This window comes from Callorhinchus milii, unplaced genomic scaffold (assembly GCF_018977255.1).
Source record: "Callorhinchus milii isolate IMCB2004 unplaced genomic scaffold, IMCB_Cmil_1.0 Scaffold5, whole genome shotgun sequence".
NCBI lineage: Eukaryota > Metazoa > Chordata > Chondrichthyes > Chimaeriformes > Callorhinchidae > Callorhinchus > Callorhinchus milii.
Window position 1 is genome coordinate 6,092,076 of NW_024704746.1, and position 22,239 is coordinate 6,114,314.

The 22,239-nt window shown below is 39.6% G+C and overlaps 1 protein-coding gene across 6 annotated transcripts in view; it reads left to right on the top strand.

Moving 5' to 3' along the window:
• ralgps2 (Ral GEF with PH domain and SH3 binding motif 2) overlaps window positions 1–22,239 on the top strand; it is a 162,531-nt gene that overhangs the window by 25,268 nt on the left and 115,024 nt on the right. For 5 of the 6 annotated variants that reach the window (XM_042334806.1, XM_042334808.1, XM_007902966.2 and 2 more), the window contains exon 2: window positions 18,285–18,381. The gene's annotated coding sequence lies outside the window, so the exon portion shown is untranslated. Of the gene's footprint in view, window positions 1–6,618; window positions 6,638–18,284; window positions 18,382–22,239 lie in introns of those variants that run through there. The other variant, XM_042334809.1, reaches the window with a different exon arrangement.

Below are 22,239 nucleotides of genomic sequence, written 5' to 3' on the forward strand. Positions count from 1 at the left end.
TCTTACTGACTTTGTTGTACGACATTTACAACAGTTAATCAAACATGCCCTTTTTGATGTGTTTTTTGTAATATAAATTTTCAAGAAAAAGTAAAGATCAAGAGGAAAGACAACACTGCACCTTATGGTTTGAAAGACTTATTGTCAGCTGGGTGTAACATTTACTCATTCCACCTCATGTTAATTTTTGCAAGCTTAGTTAGAAACATGTTTCACATAGTTTATGCCAAAGTAGCCTGATATTATTGCCACCGTGCTTATAAGGTCTATGGTCTTGCAGTAAGGGTGCTGTGTCAGGTGGGCTTGTCATACTGTATTTGACACTGAATGAACTAAGCCGGGAATTAATGTGGGTTTGGCTTTCTGTTCATGTCACAGTATATCCCACTCAGCATATGGCTTCTAAATAAGGCAGAACTGGCAGCGGTGTTAGATCTACCCAGATGCCAAGCTGTCCGATAAATAATCCAAGAAACACAGAGGATGACATTTTTCTTTGCTCCTACTATTATTTTGTCCTTTCTTGTTGTCTATACAGTAGTTTCATTCGGCTTATTAACTAGGTTGTCTTCCCTCTCACTGCCTGCTTTTTGACATAGTTATTGCTTCTGCTCAATTGCTGACTTGTTTACCACAGATGCCGGAAGACTGGTATGTGCTTGCATATCTTTATCCTGCTGCCACCAGTTACTACTGACTTATTTATCTATGCCCCCACTGTTTTCACTTGATAATGACTTTAGTCAATTGTCTCTCCTGATATCCCACATTACTGTATGTTAGCCAGCATAGTTGCTTATCAGAAAGAATGTTAACTGATGGCAGAAATGTAAAGCCTGAATCCACAAAATGTAATGGCTGGAAATACAAAATACAAGACACTTTGTGATGCAATTTTCAGATTAGTTAATGCCACTGTCAATGATGTTAAATACATTTATCTGGAGTAAAAAAAACACTTGAAAAGTGAATTACTAAAGTAGCGCAAGAATTTACTCAACCCCTCTGCCTGGCCCCCCTCTCTACCCCTCTGTCTGAAAACCCATCTCTTCGACCGTGCCTATGGTCACCGCACCTCCCTTACTTGATGTGAAACGCCATCTTTGTTGAGCACTCTGACCTTTATCCTTCGTGAAAGGTGCTGTAAAAATGTATGTTTGTTGTTTAAGAACATAACTTTTCAAAATTCCTTTGCAACTCAAAACGATGAGTGATGTCATGCAAATGAGACAGCTGCAGTAAGCACCTGTAAAGTTTCTAACCAGAAATTACTAATATTAAAATATATTGTATTTCGTTTGCTGTGTGACTTTAATTTTTAAGAATTTGAAAATAAAACAGTTTGTGTGTTTCTTAAGGTAACTTAGCTTCAATAATAGTGGACATTTTTGTGTATGGTCTATGGTCCGGAAGCTACTTACTGTTGCACTAGAAAACAATACAATAATTGATTTATCGTAAATTATGAAAGCTGCTCGCATCCATTAACTACACTAACAGAATGAATAATAATACCAAAGAAAGTAAAATAAGGTCAGGATTGGAGGCGGTGTAATAATTTAATTGTATTATTTTCATCTAATATACTCAAAAAAAGTAACATTCTAAGAGGGATAGAGAACAATGATTTTACGTTTTTTTTCTAACAACCAATTCTGGTTTTGGTCAGCTGGGTATCTGACACAGGTGGAAACCCATCACCAGTTTTAAAAGTTTTCAAATCAGACTGAGATTCCACTTATGCATGCTTGCTACCACCTACTTCCCTTGGCACCCTACGTCGATGCATACCACTCAAGGTGAATATTAAAACCTGGATAATGAGCGGGTGTTCACAACCCAAATCCAGGTGATGCATTCCAGTCACTGTTGTTTCAAGTCTGATTGTCCTCATCAGCTGTAGTAAGGTATTACAGACAGTAAGGTATTACAGAAGCACAGACTAATTTTTTGTTGTCAAATTGTGAAGAAAAATGTATTGGAATACACAAACAAAAACAGACCTAAAAGTAAAATGCTACAAAATATTTTAATCTTACAAAATTTATGATCCATATTATAAAGTTGTGTTGTAAGCCTGTGGCTTCTATTAGTACTCTACATGCACTTGCATGGCATCAATTATTATTGTTATTATGAATGGTTTCCCACATATAAATAAGCACTGGAGGCAGTGTTTTTTTCATCCTATCCAGAAATACTACTTTCTAAACTAAAAATAAAAAACTTTATAATACCTGTAGTTCTAAAATTAAAGTGTTTGAAGAAAACACATAAATGAGCCCAATACTGCATAACATATTTTAATATTTAATTATACTCTATATATCTTTAAAAGTAGCATTTTATGGATTTAAAACAAGTTTCAGACTTTATAACCCTTTTTGAAAAGCAAAATTATTCTATAAAATACTTTAGCTTTCATTATTTTGGAGCTTTTCACCATCCTTCAGTGCTTGCACATGTGTTCAAAGAAAGATATGAGCTCATAGAAAAAAGGAACTGAAATGTTGGTAAAAATAGTGTTAAAATATTTACTGAGGCAAATAAATCTTTTATTTAACCTTGTAATTTTGTGTGTACATTTCAAAGCAACTCTAGAATTTATATAGGTTTTTCACATTGGAAATTTTCATTTATATTTGGTTTGGAAGGGATTGGAGAAATTAACAGCTGTTCACTGAAGTCACAGGTGGTATAGGACACTAGTTTTGGAAAATATAGCGTGGGAAAGGGCACAAACTAGCAGTCAATCGAGAGAGAGAGAAAAAAATGACAATACTGACTTGAACTGCCTGTTGTTTCTATTTGTTTTCCACATCAAATAGTAATTGTGTAATATATATTGTGAGAGTTTGGGAATGCACTCATAGTTGTGCACATTGAAGTCCTGCAGCTCAGTGTTTTGAGCACTTGCCTTGCAACCGAGAGACCTGGGTTCGATTCCTGGCAGGGCGAAACCTTGGGCAAGTTTCCTTACTCCACACGCCTGATAATAACCCCTCAAGAGAAAAAAAATTGGTCACTTCAATCCAAGACTGTTGTGGGACACTGCTGTGCGCAATTGGCTGCCGCGTTTCATCCACAAATATACAATCAATTCACTTTACAGTATATTCTGTGAAGCGCTTTGAGACATCTAGAAAACATGAAAAGCGGTATGTCAAATGCAAGGATTATTATTACAGTTAATAATAATCTTTGCATTTGATATAACGTCTTATCAGGTCGTTGTCATGAATATCTTAAAGCTCGACACAGGATTTACAGTGATTGCTCGCTTATTTGTAGGCAAATTCAACAGCCTATTTGTGCAATCTCCCACAAACAACCATAATGTGAAAGACCAAATTTATCTAGGGGAATTGTTGACCAGGGTACCTACAGAAGCTTCTTTCTGTTTTCGAATAGTGCCAAGAGACCGTGGAACCTCAATTTAATGTCTTATCCAAAGGTCAGCACCTCTGACAATGCAGTGCTCTCTTAGTACTAGATTGAGCTCTTAGTCCAGGCTGACAGTCCAATGGAGTGCTGGGGGAGTGTTGCATTGTTGGAAAGGTGAGGTCAAATGGGCTGAAGGGCCTTCTTCATCCAAACCGGTCATTGACCTTGTGACTTTGTCTGTAAAGAGAGCTTGTGTCTATGACAGTTTCCTGAACCTATGTGCCATATAATGAATTGTCTGGAGAAAACGCTGTGTCCATCGTTGGTTCTTTTGTTTGTGACGCAGAGGCTACTTGTAATGCCTCAACTGCTTTGTGGCTGAGAGCAGATTCGGCATAGACTGGAATTCAGACGTTCTGCTTTCCAGTATGCATAGCCTGATGCTACACTGGACAGTGCTGTTTAATCCCTGGAATGTTGAGGGAGCGTAGTTTGCTTGTAGCGTTGTTTAAAGATATGATGTATTTACAGTTTGTGGTGAAATTGGACTTCTGAATTACATACATTTGATGGGTGTGGAGGCAACAACAACAACTTGCATCCTTCATGCAGGGTAGCATCGGAATGCTTAACAGTTGCAGAGCCTGACGCCGAGCCACGGGGTGGGGTGGAGGTAACCGTAAGCACATTCGAAGAGGAGGGTCTTTACATGTGACCTGAAGATGGGGAAGAAGGAGGCAAGATGGAGAGATGGTTGGACGGTGTTCCAGAGTTTCGTGGCTGAAAGTGCGGCCACCAATGGTGGAACGGAGGGCATGTGGGGCAACCAGGAAAGCCAGAGCCAGTCGAGGGGGGGGCGATGGCTAGTGGATTGGGGGGTAAGCAGGTCAGAGAGGTAGGGAGGTACCAGGGCATGAAGGGATTTGAAGACGTGTGAGGATCTTGAAATCGATCCATTCGGTTACAGGGAGACAGTGGAGCCTGGCAAGAACTGTTGTGATAGGGGCGGTGTTTAGTGCAGATGAGTATGCGGGGGCGGAATTCTGGATTAATTGGATTTTGTGGAGACTAGAGAGGAGGGTATTGGAGTAGTCGAGGTGGGAGGAGATGAATGCATGGACGAAAGTTTTGGCTGCATTTGGGGTAAGGTACAATCGGAGGGAACCTGACACCTAGGTGTGCCTAGGTTCAGTGAGTCTGAGGGATAAGCTGGAGAGGTTGAGGAGGTCAGTGCCACAGGAAAGAAGATGTTGATGGGAGCCAAGCCAAATCGCTTTTGTCTTGTTGCCATTCATCTACAGGAAGTTTGTTAATCTAGGCCCTCATGTCTGCCAAACAAGCTGACAAGTAGATGAGGAAGAGGAGAAGGCCACAGATGGAGCCCTGGGGTTCACCAGAGGTGACTGGGCAGGAGGAGAAACTATTAACGGAGATGAAATGAAGGTGGTTTGTTAAGTTGGACTTGAACTAGGCGAATGTGGTCCCGCAAACATAGGTGAGGGAGGCGAGGCTGTGGAGGAGGATGGCATGGTTGAATGTGGCAGAGGGTTAATCAACAGCTAAAATAAGTTAATGGGAAGAGTGTTTAAGCCAGAGCACAAGGCTGCATTTTTTTAAAAAAGCTTAATGGTAATAATAGACAAATGGTAGGGTTAATATTTTGGATGGACGGAATCAGATGGACCAATAGACAACCTTTACCTGAATCTCTCATGATCCAATGATACAAATTTTCAGAAGGGGACATTATCATGCACAGTATAGCTCAGCAGGAAGATTTTGTTCAACTTCACATGTCCTAACTCTTTCAAAGGATTAAGTAGCCTTTCCTCAAATCTTCCATTATCCATGAAGACAATAGAAATGCTTGATATATGCAAATGCATTGCCTTCATGGGTGGAATAGCCTCATTCTGTACTGTAATTTCCATGATAAATTCATCCTCTGAAATCCCTGCCTTTTCATGTACTTTGGCAATACTAAAGAGACTTCTGGGTAATTTATAGGGTGCCTAATTTAAAGAACCAAAATGGCAAAATGGCTCTCTAGACTTTTATTTATGCAGCACATAATATGGTTCTGTGAAAAAATATACTAAAGCTTTGTGGAATAAGAGTTGTACCTTCCAGCAACTGGCACTGAACTGATAAATCAACCTTATCAGCATATTACTGTTACAGTTCTAAATGGGTTAGGGACTGCACGCCAAGACACATGCTTTTTCTTCTCCAATAGTAAATCTGCCCTTTGGTTATATTGATGCACCGATGTATATTTCCCACGTTTGTAGGTTTATTCCAGCAGAAAACAGTTCTGTTATCTTGAACACTGATTTTGATGCAGCAAAAAATCTTTGTTACAGAACTTGTTTAGATTTGCAACTTGAGTACCAAAGTCTTGTGTGACTTCCTGGTGTACTAAGATGTGTCTGGAAAAATTTAAAAGTGCAATATTCGTCTTTTTTTAAAAGAAAGTTGAGATGAAAATCGGACTTGCAAAGAAAAAAATGTGCAAGCTTTCTGCTGCTTTGATTTCTTTTTCTGAGAACCACAAAACACCCATCATTAAAGGAACATTTAGGCTATTTTAAGTTTTTAACATGATTGCTGCATTTTGTACCCTTCCAGCGAGAGCTTTACAACTTGCTTGGCTAAATTAAAACCATTCGGCTGAGGGTTGAAATGCTTAAATGTAAGTTTGGCTGAATTGATCATCAGGCTGCTTAATACAGTATTGAGTGCCTTCGATAAGCAAACTGTTCTGTTTTGGAATAAGTGTAAAAAATGCATCGTGCCTGCTTTAATTGCATTTGTGGTGTTTCATAGGAGGCATGGAGATGTGTGGTGGGGGGGGAAATCAGGACTTGTGAGGTACTTCCATTGGAGGAGTGTGTTTAATGCAAAGTGATCTACCAGGAGAAGGTTGTAGGGGGATTTTGAGATATGAACAAACTCCTTTTGAAGCTAGGTACAATCCTTAATCAAATCTCCACGATTCAATGATCAAACAAATGAGTAACTTGGCAAATGTAGAAAGAAAACATTCAAGCCAAAATAGAGCTTGCTAATGTAAGCAGTTAGTTCATGGACTAATGGTAGCTTAAACTCTTGTTCATCTTTAAGAGATAAGCATTTTATATTTGTTCAGGACCCTGTGAACCATTACGTAATCTTGGAAAATGTTAAGTGTTTCCAAAAGTAGTAGGATTTGATTATCTGCTATCATCTGAAAATAGGCTTCAAATGTTTTAAGGTAAGACATTTAACTTTTTCATAAAATGGTGACTTGGTTCTTGTAGATATCAGATACCAATATTGCATTCCTTTGTGTAAAATACCAAATAATTAATATATTACAAAATAGTTTCGGTATTAATTGACCCCGCAAAAATTAAGTGAATGGAATGATTTGTTTAGCAGCCATAGAGGACATTTTCTGTTTCCAGAAATCTATTGCACAAGATTTCAAGAACCAACAACAGTGTTCAGTTGACCATTTGTTACAAAAGAATACTTGTTGCTCAGTAATCAGTAAAGCCTAACAAATGTACACAGTTGTATCTGAATAAACTATGACTGAACAAATCACTTACACCCCAAACTTCAATGCAGGCACACCTGACTAAGTTTAAAATGTGACTACTTCTTTCATCAGGGAGGTTTAGTTTGAACAGGTTGTGAGGCTCTGCCAGATTTAAAAACAAGTAAATTTGCTTCCTTTTTTTAATTTAGTATGCAAATGTTTTTTAAAAATTTCTCACATAGTGCTCTGCCCTGCTTCTGGTTTCCAACCTTCTTATGCTGGGTTGTGGTTCCATAGTGTACTTATTGCCCTCTACTACCTTTCAAAAGTGCCATTATTCATGTGTGAGCCTTAACTGAGTGTTGGCAGGCCTTTGACTGTTGAGGACATCAGACTTTTGAGTCTGACCTCTTCCCACTTGCCTGCCATACGTACTGTAGAGAGACCAGAGGGAGCAGTTTTTGCTAACCCTGGGAAAGGCCAGACTCCATTTAGCCTCCCAATGCAGCCAGAGAGCAGGAAACTCAGCACGGACTGGGATTCGAATCGGTAAGCTTCCAGTTCCCAAGCTGTAGCTCTGTCCATTGCATTTTGGAGCTCTCCATGAAAACTTGATGACCGAATTATGCCAGACCCAATAATCTGACTGCTGAGAAAACTAATGGATTCAATAATTGGAATAAATTGGCCTAATTGCCAATACGGGTTCAAAAGGGATAAAACTTGACTGACCAACTTCCTTTGGCCTTTGATAAAAGTAACTCTGATATTCACAAGCAGAATTTAAACAGGAGTCACAGAGTGTTTCAGTGATCTGAGCAACGACCGTCCCTCCTGATTTATAAATATTGTATATAGATGAAATTAACTGGATTTGCATACTCAATGCAAGCAAGTTAAATTTGCATATGACACCCAAGCTGGTAGGTCTGTGTCTGGGCTAATCACTGGCAAGTGAAGTTCAATACAAACAAATACAAGATGTTACATGTTAAAAGCAAAAATAAGAGATGTCGTTCTTGGGATGAAATGGTTTCCTCCAATTTTTACCATTCCATCTCATCTTCCGCAGTTGAATGTTGGCAAACTATTTGGTTCAACCATGTCGCTCTCAAATCAATCTGACCTTACCCCGCATCCTTGCACATGCTGGGCACTTTGGATCATGATGTGGAGCCTCAATATAACAAGGTGATTGCAACCCATGAAATAATAACTAAAGTGAGACAGGATTGCATCTTCACTGCACATGCGTGCAACTGGCTTGCTCACTTCTATTCAATGGTCAGTTCCCATGCTAAAATAAAGTTGGCTTTTTATGACATCGGAAAGTTGCCCAAGTTCCTTCCATTTGCTGTTGAATGTGTGCAAAGGAGGCAGTGAGGTCAGCAGTGATCTCGTGATTTAGAAGCCGTGCTTTTGTTTGTTTAATGTGGGAAGCTGAAATAGCCAACTTCCGGGTCATCATGTTGCTGCTGTCATCGCATCCTTCTATGGTATGCACAGCAACAGGACATGCTGTCAGTGGTGACCTATGACACGGAAATCTATAATTTTAACATGAAAGACAGTCTGCAAGCTATATGCAAGCTCAGTGAGTGAGGCGAACACTGCAGTCATACTATAACTGAACTCGTACTGTAAATAAGCCCACTATAAGCGAGCTGTACCCAGTTGCCCAAGTGCTGAAGACAATTACAGTGTTTCTACTACTTTCCCACCTAAAATCTTTAACTTTGCCCAGATTGGTCATTTAATCTGGAATGTTTGGAAACGTAATAGGGTGTGCTCTGCCACAACCACAATAGTTAAATTGTTGGATATTTACAATCGACATGTTAATGTCTGGGACTGCTGAACAATGATATAAACTGTTTAGTTTAAAATAAACCCTCACATCCTTATTTCTAAATGGTGTTTATTTTCCATATGTGTGGTCTGGATCTGTGTTTTAAAAAAATGTCTCCATTTTTAAAATCTCTACCATTGAAAATGCCTTAATACACTGAACAGAAAACAAAAGATTTTGTTATTAGTAATTTATTTTCGGCTGTTGTGAGATAAAATATCATTAGTCCAAATAGATACTGCTACACATTGGTGAACTATTTTTAGCAACAAGCATTCTCAGGCTGGGCATCATAGGCCAAGGTACAAAGTAAAACATATTCTGCTTCAAAGATATGCCTTAACTCCAACTTCAGAAAAGTTGTCCTCTACCAGGTTCGATGCCAGTTTTTATGATGTGTCAGAGTAAGAGTCCCAAAACATGGGTGATAGTTTCTTGCAAAGAATGTGAAGTGACTTTTATCCCAATCAGTCTGGCCTGGTTTTGATTTCAGTTTCTTTGCATAGACATGTCTTTCTCTCTTTCCCCCCCTTTTTCTAACTTGGGCATTAATTTGATTTTGGCTAATGGACAATTGACAGAAAATGCTTGCTTCAGAAGGAGGGCCTCTAACTTGGCAGCTGTACCAAAAATATTTGCTCTAGACCTTTGGAGCATGATCTGGAATATGCCATGATTATAGTAAAACTAAGTAAACTTACTGTAATATTTAAACAAATACTTTGAATGCATGTGAGTCTAAGATAAACGCATTTTAAGTTATCTATATATATATTTATAATTTGTTTTACTCATAACGTTCCTCCAATGAATCTTAAAAAATAATGTTCAAATGTTCACTTTATGTGGGAAAGTCCTTATATTGAAATGTACTTTTTCTAAATTAATGTGATCTACTGGATTGATTCGAGGCCAAGTCATTTAATTACAGTTAGGTTTTATAGTGTATCCTGATGTATATTTTAAACTTGCACGGAGACAAGGTGCTATTCCCCCCCCACCCCATATATGATGAATTTTGGTATACAAAAAAAAATTAGAGTGGTTTCTTCAGTGAAAGGGCTAAGTTTAGGTTGAAGACTAAAGAAAATTTGTCTGCTGAGATGCAAATCTGATGAGAAGTAAAATGTTTCACCTGAAAACAGTACTGAACTATTAGGATTAGAAATTAAATACAGAAACAATTGTGCCATTTAAAGATGAAGCCTCTATGAATCTTTTTTATGGGCCTGAGCTGTATGCATTGCCCATTGTCAGCTATTTAACATATTCCAAATGCTAGAAGATTAATTTTGTAGCTTTTTGAAGTGCAGTGTTTGAGTATTATTGAGTAACGATGGAATGGGATATTCCTGCTACAGAAACATAGATTCGGAAGGCTTGTCTTGGTGATTCCCATGTGTGCAGTGGAATTTTCCTTTTATTAATTGAATTCCTGTTATAATGCCCTCTCTCTTTCCCTCCCTTCCACCCCCAAGTGAACTCAGATTTGCTTTGGAGAATGGATGGACTGTGGAAGTGATATTGGTGGCATCATGAATTAAGTGCAATTCTTGTTCATGGTGAGTCATATACAACATGTAGGAAGTGATGTTCATCCCAACCTGGTGATTTTTTCGATTTCGCATATAATGCAGACCCTGGGAGATTGGATTCAGGTGACAGTGTTATAACAGTATAAATAGGAATTTTGCCGATGCACTTGCACAGTGCTAAAAAAGTTGATGTACAGTATCTGAAAGTTTTGTGAGAGGCAAGTGGCACAAATATTGAAGAGAGAGTCTGTATGTGGAATGCCACTTGATCTCTTAAGAGAATTCAGACAATTACTGACTGTTGATAGCTGCATCTTAAAAAGGTATAAAGGAAAGCTTACATGGGTATTATTGCCACAGATATGTTTGTGTGCCAAGAATGTGCTTCGGTCTGCATTGAGAAGTGATAAGATTTCTCTGGGAAGTAACCAGTTGTCAGTTTGGTATTGCCTCACCAAATGTTTTATAGTCCTGAGTGTTTTGAGCTCTGCCATTTTACTGACTCAGACATTCTGTTCTCTCTGTTCCAACTGGTGCTGCAAACAAAATTTTTTGAGTTTCTGGAAGAAAGTAACTTATTTTTAAATGGTTTAATTGTCTAAATCTTAAGAAGGAAAATGTCCACAATGTGTGCAATAAAGCAGATACGAGTTCTGACACAGTTGTTTGAATTAACAACAAATTTCATTTATATAGCACCCTTCATGCGGGGCAGCGCCTGGAGCGCCCCGAGCCAGGGGGAGAGGCAGTGGGGAGGTGACCGTAAGCACGATCAAAGGAATCTCTTTAGGCGGGATTTGAAAGTGGGAGGGATGGGGTAAGGCGGACCAATTGAAGGAGAGAGTTCCAGGAGTTTGAATTAATGCTTTGTATCAAAATAAAAATCTGGCCAAAAAGCCACATGTGTATTTAGTTTTGGGGAGATCTGATGTGACTATAATGTTAACCCAGTTCTAATTGAGATGGCGAGATTGGGAAAAATCCCCTGAATTAAAAACAGAATTTCAGACCTGGCTCTAATTTGAAAAAATCCTGTATGAATGTTGATTCCATTATCAATGGTTTGGGGAAGGGAAAAATACAGCTGTTCATTTGGCTATCCAGTGACATCTGCTAGAAAAGTGTGCTGCTGTGAATGTCAATGAAATAGTACGTTTTGAGAAAAGGAACAAAGAAAGGAATTAAACTGTAAATGATAACATTGTTGAGAAACTATAACATTAAGGGATTAATTTTATCAAAAATGGGAGTGTAGGTATGATAAAGGCAAATGAAAAAGGCCATTGAGTACAAAAGGAAGTGATAAATTTATAGGTTAGGCTGTAGCTTTGGTAAAATTCAAGTCCTGGTAAAGAAAGGACATCAGAATAATGGAAAGGGTTCACATGAATATTAGGACGGAGGGGTTGTAGTGAGAATATCCTTGGAAAAATTAGTTTTGTTTTCATTGATCAGCGAGATTATCAAGGATCCATTGAGATTTTGAGAGGATAGAGAGAGAGAGAGAGAGAACAATGACTGGTAATTTGTAATGAGGGAGAATAAATTTAGGATTGCAGATAAAAAGGGTTAGATGATTTGTTTCATTTAGAAGACCGTTGCCCTCATGAAATGGAATCTTTTTGCCATAAATGGATTTGAGGCTGAGAGAATGACAAAATGAATTTAACAAACATTTGAAGAGGAGCAATATAAAAGGGCATTGAGAAAGAGAGGAAAATTGTAATTATAGTACCATAGTTAGCTCTGGGGAAGGAGCTAGCACCAAAATAGACTCAAGTCAACTGAATGACCTCTAATGCCATAATTCTGAGAAATTCTGAGTAGGAGTGATATATGTGGTAATTGGTAAATTGGGGTAATCAGATGTCTCACACATGCAGAAACTCATCACCTTGCATAAGAGTATCCAAACCAAACAGAGTTCCATAATTCCATCTACACGTGGAACTTCTTGTGTTTGGAATGGAATTCTTCATTTGCCCACAAAAATGCACAGTCACCCACTTTACAGTACATTCTGTGAAGCAATTTGGGACGTCCTCCTGATATTAAAGGCGTACACCAAATATAAGGATTATTATTTATTATTGAGCAACAGTAAGGATTTTTTTTCAGAAACTGGCATTTTGCAGTCTGTTCTAGATTTTGGAATAACACAAATAAATACTGCTTAGCTCTTACTTTTGGGTTAGAAAGTTGTGGGTTTGAGTCCTGAGTCCAAGCGTATGGACACTCCAGTGAAGCACTGTATTATTTTGATGAGATGTTAAATCAAGATCTCATCTGCCTATTCAGGTTAAAGAACTTATGACACTATTCAAAAAGAGAAGATAGCTTTTCCTAGTATCCTGGCCACAATCCCCTAGTGAAATTGGCCATTTACCTTCTGTGTTTCCATTCACCTCCATCTCATGGGACATTGCTGTTAAAAAATTAGTTGCCAGGTTTGCCTATAGATAAACAGTAACTACTGTAAAGCGTTGTCAAACATTTTGCTAAAGTGCTATATCAGTTACAAGGATTATTAAATATAATAAAAGTTAAAAAACTCAAATCCTAGAATTAATTATTTTATACCTATTTACTTCTGAATGCAATTGTTTTATGCCAATACATTTTATTTCGTAAAGTGAAAGCAGCATTGGTAGAGGTGCTATAATAATAATAATAATAATAATCCTTGCATTTGATATAGCGCTTTTCACGTCGGGAGGACGTCCCAAAGCGCTTCACAGAATATACTGTAAAGTGAGTTGACTGTATATTTGTGGGCGAACGCGGCAGCCAATTGCGCACAGCAATGTCCCACAAACAGTCGTAGATTGAAAATGACCAATTTAATTATTGTTTTTGTTTTTTGGAGGGATTATTATTAGGCTCTGTGTGGAGTAAGGAAACTTGCCCAAGGTTTCGCCCTCTGCCTGGAATTGAACTCAGGTCTCTCGCTTGCAAAGCGAGTGCTCTAACCACTGAGCTACAGGACTCCACATCTTTAGGATAAAAAGATTTTTAGGTTGTTAAAGAAGGAAGGATGTCTGAAATACTGTTGGCAGGGCACCCGAGTCAAAGATGGGAACTAAAGAGGGTGGGAAGGGGAAAGGTAACCAAAAGAATGGTCAAAGAGGAAAATACTGAAAAAAAGAGTTTCCCTCAGTGCCCAAGCCAACAAACTACAGATTAATTTAATAATAATTACTGGCATTAATATGGCGCCCTTTACCCGGGTTAGCATCCTGGAGTGCTTATAAGTGCTGTGGGACCTTGTACACATAACTCAGTGTCACATTTGCCTGTGTGGATTCATTATACTTGACAGTAAGTGCTTGCAGGGCTGAGACATTTCAGTGAGATGAGGCTATACAGAATTGAGAGTTTTATTTTATATCAGAAAATAACTATTTCCTGCTGTCTTAAATTTTCCCGTTGTCTGTTTTCCAGATGACTTGACTCATCTAAAGATTGATTAGGGAAAATGGAAACTGTTCATTTTTCTTTGTACTGCTATTCATGGCTTCATCAATTTCATTATTTTGGAGCTGAAGTATATATTACCAGAAACCAGAAAATATTACCACTGTGAAGGAATGTAATGGTCTTTTATAATTCTTGTTTGTTTTAAACTTCTCCATTTTTAGAGAGTAAGATTTTGAGCGGAATGGTGATAATTTATGTAAAATTAATTTTGTTTTCTGAAGCTGAGAGCTTGGCATTCCTCAAAAAGCCAACAACAGCAACTTGCATTTATATAGCATCCTTTACGTGAGTAGCATCATGGAATGCTTTTTTAAAAAAAGCCACCGTTGAACCCTTCATAAATTCTAAATTCAGACTTTTTAAACTTTTTTTATATCTGTTTTCCATCTGATGTAATGAAAGCATCATATATTAAGGTAAAACATGACTTCTGGCTCAGATTTGGGTTGCAATTCATGACAATTTCCCACCAACAGCCATGAAGCAAGAGACAATTTTTATTTGGGGAGATTATCACCAGGAAAAAACTCCCTCCTCTTTGAATAGTGCCATAAGACCTATCTAGAAGTTTCATCTTAATCTGTACGAGTCCAATTCCCAACTTGGGGCTTGAACCTACAACCTTCTGACTCCGACGTAAGAGTACTGAGCTAGCCTGATGCTATATATCATGTTCCACAAATGTACTTTGCTTATAGAATCCCTTGGATAGAAAATATTGCCAATTGATCCTTGCAATGGGAGACAGCATGCTATTTTGTGTGTATGTGTGTGTACATATATATATATATATCTATAAATTAAAGTCTGTTATTTTAGATGTTAGTGGAATCTTTACCGCATGGTTGGTGGATCACACGTGCAGGTAATCCATGACCTACAACTGTGCAGAAGAGTCTGGTCCAATGATTTCTAGTTTCAATGAATGCTATTTAAACACCCTGTCTTACTTTAAAAGCTACGTACTTATTACATGCAAAACCTGTCTTTCTTGCATGGTTCAGAACTTCTCTATCGACATAACATCAAAAGACTTGATATTGCTGCCAAGCGTAGCAATTGACTTGTAAACAACAGTATACAGGGTAATGAATTGATCAACTTAGAAGCTGAATGCTATGCATTAAATCTCCATTGTCGTTACAATCATGTGAGCTGCAACATGATTGTGTACCAATTTTTTTCATGTGTAATTGATAAATTATTTAAACTTGGAACTGAGTTGGCTCCAGGTGATATACTTGGCAAATACGCCCTCACTTTTCTATTAGCCCAGGAGATAATGTGCTATATCAAATGCTATATCAAATCAGTCAAGTCAATCCTCTGTGGCAGTTTCGCTAGTCCGGTTTTTGAGCCATTCTGATCTACAATACTCTGAGACACAGTCCGACAAAACTCTACCGCCCGCATACTTACCCAGACCAAACTCTGTACCCACAACTCACCAGTTCTGGCCAGGCTCCACTGGCTCCCATCACCGAACGAAACGACTTCAAGATCCTCACACTTGTGTTCAAATCCATTCAGTCTCTAGCACATCCCTACTTCTTTGACCTCCACTTTGCCCTGAAACTCTGGAACACTCTCCCTCAATCCATCTGCCTTGCCCCCTCTCTCCCCTTTTCAGATTCCCGACTGAAAACCTTCCTGTTCAACTGTGCTTACAGCCACCCCTCAGAAACCTCAGCTGAGAAAAAAAACAAATTAAACTTAATTCCTAATATTATATCGTATGTAGAACATAGAAAACATAAACATAGAAACAGGAGTAGGCTATTCAGCCACTCAAGCCTATTCCACCATTCTATAAGATCATGGCTGATCTATACCTCAAGTCCAATTAAGTCCAAGTCCCGCCCTTGCACTGTATCTCTTAATACCCTGACCTAACAAATTCTATCCAGCTCAGTCTTTAAAATGTGAATGGATCCAGCATCCACAGCCTTTTGGGTGAGCGAGTTCCAGATTTCGACTATCTTTTGGGTGAAAAACTGCCTCCTAATTTCACATTACAATGGTTAGTGTGGGAAATGGAAATGCCAGCAGAACTTTTCCAAGCCAGGAATTGATGCACATTATGGAAGAACTGTACTGTCATCTCACTTGGGAGACCTTGATACTGATACTTAAATTAAGATGGTCACAAATTACCATTTTTTGGTATGATGTACAAGTATGATGTGACCACAATGGCACCTAATTCTCACAACATTATTGGAGGGTGGAAGGGCGAAGAGAAAGCCAGGGTCAATAAAATGAGTCTTGCTTTGTCAACTCTGGATTTTTTTTATACTTAAAATTTTCAGTTGTTCAATGTGAGTAACTTTCCAGATCCCAAGGAGGTCTTTGGTGTTACTGTTCCATGTCATTCTACTCAAATTCTTCCACTCAGTTAGTACAGCAGTTCATGGTAGATTTAGATAGAATACACAGGTTTAGATATTGGTTACATACCTCACAAGTGTTCAGCTGCTTGGCCATTTTAGATTCAGATTTCAAGGGGGATCATTGTTTCCAAATTAAAAATTAATTGTGGTTACCGCACCCTCTAAATGGCATATGCCTACAACAGTTCATTGTGGTTCTGCATACATATTTAATCATGATCATTGTAATTGGCATTGTTCAAAGCTCTGAGACTCCACCATGTGTGAAGCGCACTCTATAATTGCAAGTTGTCGTTGTAATGATTTCATTTTTCGTGTTAAATGAATTTTAACATTTTAACATTTATTTTTAGTATGTGAAGTTTGGAAATCTTGTGCCTTTTGATTAATTTCTTGCTAATACTAATCCAAAGAAAAACGCAATTGAAGCTTTGATGATCAGCTCTAATAGATCTGCCCCAAAACTATTTGACCTTTGTTATAAAATAGTGCAGGTTTCATAACTGATGTATAAATTTCCAAGTCTGTGTAAAACTTCAACAGAAAAACAATTCACTTCTGAAATCTGCAGTGGCATAAGTGAGACTGGCAGTTCACCACTGAGAAAATAATAAGAAAAATTGAGTACTGTTATTCCACAGCCTAATTCAAACCCTCTGCTTAATCCCCTCTCTTCCAGTCTATTTAGATCACACCTGGATATCTTCCTCTTCGACTGTACCTATGGTCATTTCCCCTCAGTGGCTCAGCGTCAAGTTAACAATAATCCTTATATTTGATATAGCACCTTATCACTTGTGCCAAAAGAAAAGTGTGGGCGTATTTGCAAAAAATGCAGAGCACTTTAGCAATCGTGCGGAGGTGTTTGCTAGATTTTGCAGGGAAATTGCGGAGGGTGGATTGCTGCTATTGAGGTGCATTTTACCGCTACATTGTTTCACTTTATTGATAAAAACTAAACATAAGGAAATAATACATATTAGATTGTTGCAAAAAAACCTGCTGTTATTGAACAATAAGAAAACCCTGTAACATATCACCTCCACAGTACTACACTGGACTCTTTTGACTCCAATGATCAACGGGAGGAAGGCATCTTCATGATCCCAAGTGGTAGTATTTTACATGTCCCAGCAGCCAATGTATTGTAGTTCTCCTTTTCACCTGTGTAGGCCTCTGAGGACCTATCTCACGTGATTCCTTTTTGAAAACCTGAGGTACCAATATGCAGTATCGAGCTGAATTTCAGAACTGGTAAATATGATGCAGCCTCAATGCATTTGACAAGAATGGTTAAGTAACCAAACAGACATTAATAATTCCCCGTTTTACCACAAATATAAACCATTGCAGCGTTACTGTTCTGACGATATCTTTTTGAGAAAGTGGGTTGTTAGTTTTGTGGTTGGAAGCTGGCTCCTCTTATCTTTTCATGACAATGTATATGTGGCTCCACATAATGTTGGCTTGATTTTCCATAGTATCATCTGTGGTGGTGAAGGCAACAGCAACAACAACTTGCATTTATATAGCGCCCTCCACACAGGGCAGCATCTCAGAGCACTTCACAATGGCGGAGCCTGACTCTGAGCCGGGGGGGTGGGGGGGTGAGGCGCAGGTTAAAAGGAAGGTCTAAAAGGAGAGAGAGGGGGCAAGATGGAAAGATTGAGGGAGAGTGTTTCAAAGTTTCTGGGCGTAGTGGCTGAAAGTGCGAACTGAACAGAAAACTGCAGAAAACAACAACAATTTGCATTTATATAGCATCCGTTCATGCAGGGTAGCGTCCCAGAGCGCTTATAAATGGAGGTTGTGCACAGTTGTGACTTGACATGTTTTGTGTATGACAAAATAATGCGTATTACAGCACTTCAGAATCTTAATTCTGTTGCTTACTTTATTTGGGGCGTGGGAATAAAAAAAATATGAAGCTAGTGTGCAAGTTATATATTGGCTTGTATAAGCAGTTCTCCTGAAAATCATCAGTTGGAAAGCACGTCTGTTTGTGTAAAATTATTATAATAAAAAATTGTTTTGCATCTGGAAGCAGTCATATTTTGTATTTTATTTCTGAATTCTGAACTGTTTATATGCATCAGAGGAGTGATTGATTGTTTTTTCTCTTCTAGAGTGTGATGTAAATAGACTTCCAGGTGTCATTACTGTGAAGATTTAATTGGTGGAGTGAACAGGAGGAAAGCACAGTCTGTTTGTAGGTGTTAACAGGTATGTAAGAGCTACAGGGTTTAACTGTAGAAATCCTTCCTCCTATATAGTTAAGCCTTATATAACTGATAATTAACAGATCAATCATTTCATATATGATTACTTTTTGATTTTGAAAGTTTACAAGTCTGCCTATCTCTAGAAACAAAAGTGTGGAGTTTTATGTACAAACTTATCTTGCCACCTGTGATACAAATTATATTGTAGCTTTTAACATAGTTTTGGGTTTTTGTACTATTTGAAAACCAAAATGTTCGGGACACGTGGGGAAACTCATCACCATGTTTGAGTATCCAAACCAGACTAAGTTTCATACATGCTACCTACAAATTAAATTCCCGTGTCTTGAATGGAATGCGCACTCTCTCCCTGGAGGGATGCACCCTGCTTACATAATTCTGGGACGTATTTGGCGCAGGTTGGCAAGAGCCAAGTCTTGGGGACGCCAGAGTGTGCATTAGGATATTGTTGAAGGTTACTCAGTTAAATTCTTGCAGCTTGCCATTGAGGGCAAGGTCTGGCAAACTTCCAGCTGGTCTGCCGCTCCGAGTTCTTCCAATGAAACTAGATGGTGTGTTATCAGCAGTGCTTTGGAGAACTGTGGACCTTAAGTAAATTCAGCTTTACTCAGAAAATTGACTACTGAGTTTGCCACAGAGCATTAACCTAATTCCGCCATTTCTTTCCGAAGCACATCAACTGAGCAACCTCTTCTTATACCCCCCAAGGAGGATAGTCAAAAGACATCACTTCCCCACTTTAAAATATATATCTCACTGCTTGTTCAGCTCATTCGAAAAATCTGCTTGCAATGCCTCCACCTCCTCTCTGGAACTCACTTTGGTACCTATTTCTTGGGGGTCTTGTTTGACCCTCAACTACCCTTTCTAGCCCACATCTGCACCTTGACCCGCTCTGCCTTCTCCCACTTTGCAACGACGCCCGGCTCCGACACTGTCTCACACCGCAGACCGCCGAAAACCCTCATATATGCCTTCATTACCTTGAGGCTCGACTATGCAAACTCACTGCTTGTCAGCCTCCCCAACTCTCTCCATAGGCTGCAGATAATCTGGAACTCTGCAGCCCATGTCCTCTCCCACACCAGGCTCCGCGACCCTAGCACCCCCATCCTTGCCCAACTCCACTGGCTTCCCATCACACAGAGGATACAGTTGAAGATCCTGGTCCTCACCTTCAAAGCCCTCCACGGTTTTGCTCCTCCCTACCTCTGCTACCTCCTAACCCCCTACCACCCTGTTCGCTCCCTCCGCTCAGCGGGCTCCATCCTGCTTCATGTCCCCCGCCTAGCTCGACCCACTATCGGCGGGCGGGGGCCTTCCGCCACTCTGCACCCACCCTCTGGAATTCCATCCCACAGTCCCTCCATCTCGCCCCCTCCCTCGCCACCTTCAAGACCCACCTCAAGACCCTCTTCGACCATGCTTTCAATCTCCCTGCTTCCCCCCCTGCCCTCCACCACCCCGACCCTCAGCTCGGGTCCATAACTCTGTCTGTCCAGCGCCTTGGGACATCCTCCTGATGTGAAAGGCGCTATACAAATGTAATTTTGTTGTTATTATTTTAGTGTCAACAGTAAACATAGTGCTGGTGCTATTAAATAAGGCATACTACAATGCACAGTTAAAACATGGTTTTAATGCACACATGCACAACTGGCCAGTTCCCATTTAAAGCAGCTAACAAAGTCATCTCTACCTGTAACAATTATTCTTCTTTGTTCAAGCTCTTGTATCAAAGACATGCTGTAAAATCTTCCATCTCTCTGGAAGATCTGTAATTAAAACTACCGTTCAGTTCGAATAGCCTTAGAATTAGACTAGAACTGTGAATTATCTGTGAGAAAGTGCTCAATCCTGTATCATAATATTGTCCGTGCAGGTTCCCAAGCTGAGCAAGACAGTCAGGTAGAACTCATCCACACTCAGAGGACTAAATGCGTGACACCAAGCTAAAAGAGAAATGGTTGACCTGGGTCATCGGGTCCCCATCACTTCCTGTTTGCTGTACACGCACAAAATAGTTGATGGCTGTTGATGGCAATCTGATGACCAGGAAGTCTGACTTTCTTTTAGCACAAGCAGTTACAATGACCAACTTCCACGTCATTGGGTCACCACTGATGTGGCATTCCTGATTTCTGGTTGCACAAATATGTAATTGGATATGTGTGAGTTTTGACATGATAATGTCTTGCAGCACACAATTTTATGTGCAGTTGCGAATTGTGTAATCAGTTTGAAATGCTGTTGGTAGATTCTCCACAGCCATTCCCTGTTAGTTTTTTTTTGCATAGAATGACACAGCACGGAAACGGGTATTCGCCCCAACTAATCCATTTCGGTGTTTATGCTCCACATGAGTCTCCGTCCCTCCTAACCCCCTCTCCTTTACCATGTCTTCCTCATATATTAAATTATTCACTTAAATATGTTGATACTTTTAGCTTCATTTAGAACTTCCTTGTGGCAAAACTTCAAATTCAGTAAGCAAGTTGAGTGTGCTGTACTGTATGTTTGGGTGGATGGAAGGTAAACAAAGCGTTGTTAAGGGAGTAACGGAGTGTACAGTCATCAACAAAACTGCGAATGAACTGGTAGAACTGGAAATCAGAATTAGCTGGCTGTGATCCAGGTTTCACACTCATTGAGCATTTGCTCCTCCTAAATCCTTTCCACAAAGGATTCCTTTCCTGTACCATGTCTGCCTTGTATTGAGATGCTGTTTGTACCAACAGGAGAGTATTTTTAGCTCTTTTAATTTAAGGACCCATGAAATAATGAATTGGGTAGTTATGAATGAGTTGTTGGAAGAGGATGGCATTGATGCCTGAAAGGATAGGTTATACACAGTTTAGTCTTCTATAATTGATTCACTGCTTTAGGTATGTTTTCATTGTATCTATAATTGTTTGCTAACAACTCGTAAAGGAGTGTCTGTAATTTAATTCACATTTTAAATGTTATCTGGAAGCTTTGTCAAATTGTAATTACTGTGCAAGCAATCTGACAAGAGAATTGTTGATCAAAGTACTGTATATCCAACACAAAGGAATACAGTTCAGAGCTAATATATGCCATTTGGGGGGGGAAACCCCTGACAAACCATTTGTAGGACAGACAATGTGCACTGGACATTGTCCGGGTCTGGCCTCCTCCTCGTGCCCCAAGTCTTCCGCTCCACCTTCGGCGGCCGTGCCTCCAGCCACTATGCCCCGAGGCTCTAGAACTGCCTTTCTCACTCCCTTCGTCTCGCTCCCTCCCTTCCCATTTTCAGGTCTCTGCTGAAGACCTTTCTTTTCGACCGCGCCTTTCGTCACCTTCCTCCCCCTCCCCCTGGCTCAGTCCCAGGATCCGAAACTGTAAAGCGCTCTGAGACGCCGTCCAGTGTGGAGGGTACTATATAAATACCTAAAGCAGTGAATCAATTATAGAAGATTAAACTGTGTTGTTGGACCTGAAAACTAGCTGGGAACCTGAATATCTTCTGCTAAATGAATTGGAGTTGATATCACCAGCAACAACAAAATGATATTTGTATAGCACCTTTCATATCGGGAGGACATCCCAAGGTGCTAGTGGTCAGAAGGCAGAGGCAGCTGAGTGGATCCCCTCGACTTTGATTTTGTGGAAGTCCAGCATCTCCACAGTTGGCGTTGGAGGAAAGAATGAGTGAGGCATGAGAGGGTGGAAGGAGGAGCCGGTTGGTGATGGAGAAGAGGATCCTGGGGTTGTTCTTGGCCTCCAACACATTGTTTTGGAGTAAAAGGACGATTTAGCGGAGGCAAGGGCGGAGCGGTAAGTTTTGATAAGGTCCAGCAAGATCTGCCGATGGACT